The sequence below is a fragment of the Chrysochloris asiatica genome, unplaced genomic scaffold (assembly GCF_000296735.1).
Source record: "Chrysochloris asiatica unplaced genomic scaffold, ChrAsi1.0 scaffold00015, whole genome shotgun sequence".
NCBI classification, from domain to species: Eukaryota; Metazoa; Chordata; class Mammalia; order Afrosoricida; family Chrysochloridae; genus Chrysochloris; species Chrysochloris asiatica.
Window position 1 is genome coordinate 19,979,841 of NW_006408533.1, and position 2,310 is coordinate 19,982,150.

Here is a 2,310-nt window from a genome sequence, read left to right on the forward strand (position 1 = left end):
AACAACAACAATCACCTTAAATATATTAATGGATGTGAGTGTGTATGTTCATGTGCATGACATATTTGATAGGTTGTCAAACTGTAACAATCTTATAGAATACCTCCCCAGTCTTTTAAATTTGTGTACAAGACCTGTCTCAAAACACACACACACACACACACACACACACATAAGTATCTGTCATTCTTAATGTCCAAGATATCTTTAAAAAATATATTTATGTATGTAATTACAATTTGCTTTCAAAAAATTCATTATTGTCATGATATTAACTCATGGTGAGATCTGCAGCTATTGTTTTTCAGTGCCTTTGCGTTGGTTCCAACTCACACCGAACCTGTGTATCACAGAAGGAAACACTGCTCAGTTCTGGGCCATCTTCACAATTGTTACCTTTGAGCCCATTGCTGCCACCATTGTGCAAATCCATTTCACTGTGGGTCTTACTCTTTTTACTGACCCTCCACTTTACTTTATCCAGCTTTATGTTCTTTTCCAGGGAATGGGTCTTACTGACAACATGTCCACAGTTTGAGAAACAAAATCTCGCCATTCTGGCTGTACTTCTTACAAAACAGTTTCATTTTTCTTCTGGCAGTTCATGGACATTTTAGTATTTTTCTTCAACACCTTAACTCAAATGCATCAATTCTTCTATGGTCTTCATTATTCGTTGTCCGATGTTAACATGCAGATGAGACTACTGAAAATACCATGGCTTAGGTAGGTGCACCGTAATTCTCAAACTGACATCTTTGCTCTTGAACAGTTTGAAGATATAATTTGCAGCAGATTTGCTAATGTAATACATCATTTCATTCTGTAGCTACAATTCCTTTTTTTTTTATTTGTACAGTATTATAAAGTATGAGAATTCCAGAATATCTTATTGATATATTTTAGATAGTTATAGGGTTTTACACTTATTAAAACTGTTGCTTAGAACCTTATTGGCCATATCTCTTGATGTACACATAAGAGTTTATAAACAGTGCATGCCAATAAATGGCATTGTAAGGTTATAGCATCCTGGTGGTGCAATGGTTAAGCACATAGCTGCTAACTTAAAAAGTCAGCAATTCAAATTTCACTAGTGGCTACATGGGAGAAAAGACCTATCTGCTTCTGGAAGAATTCACCCCATGTCATCAAGTTGACTGGTAGCAAAGGGTAGAACTACTTCATAGTGTTTCATAGACGGTAAATCATTACGGAAAGAGACTGCTTCATCTTTTTCTTTTTCAGAGCAGCTGGCATTAGCAGCAGCCCAATGCTTAACCTAACACTTAGCCCACTGTCCTACCAGGGCTTCCCATAAAGATTAGAATCTAGAAAACCCTATGGAGATATATACCCTTTTCTATAAGGTCACTATGAGTTGAAATTAACTTGACAGCAGTGGATTTGGTTTATGAGTTAGAAGAGACTCAGCAACACACACAAAAAACAAAAATAGGGTAAGGTGTCATTGTCAACTGACAGTATAATGTTGATTACTTTCCAGGGTAATTTTATAAACGTACCCAACAGCAATGTATTAAAAAAAAATAAACCAAAACAAAACAAAAACAGACTAAGTATACTGTTGTCTAGCGGATTCTAACTCACAGTGACCTAGAGGACAGAGTAGGGTTTCCAAGGCTGTAGATCTTTCTCCTGAGGAGCAGCTAGTAAGCTAGAACAACTGACCTCTTGGTTAGCAGCCAACCAATGTATAAGTTGTCTCAAAAGTCATTGTAATATTAAGTTAGACATCTTGATCTAGTTGTTCTATATATTTGTTAATGTTTGACATCGCCAAGTCTTTTATTTTTGTTTATTCATGTCAATAATGTAGATGTAAAATGATATCTCATTATGCTTTTAATTTCATTTAATTAAGAAAATTTAATTTCTTTAATAATTATTGTTTTTTTCTTTTTTTATAGAACTTACATTATTTACCATTTTTATTGGACATTTTCTACTTAAGATTTGTAGGATTACTTTATATATTTTGGATAAAAAAATCTTTTTCCAGTTTATATGTTTTATAAATTAAATTTTTTCATTATGCTAACTGTTTTTCTAATCTCTTTAGGATGTCTTTTGACAAACGGAAGCTTTTAATTGTAATATAATTATATTTATCAGTATTTTTCATTTTGATAACATTTTTACATCTTGCATGAGTAATAATTTCCTATTTTATGATCTAAAGTCATTATAGTTTTGACTTTTATTATTAGAACTTTAACCCACATGGAATGGGCTTTGGCATTAGGTAATTTTATTATTTTCCATATGGATAACTGATTTTCCCAGATT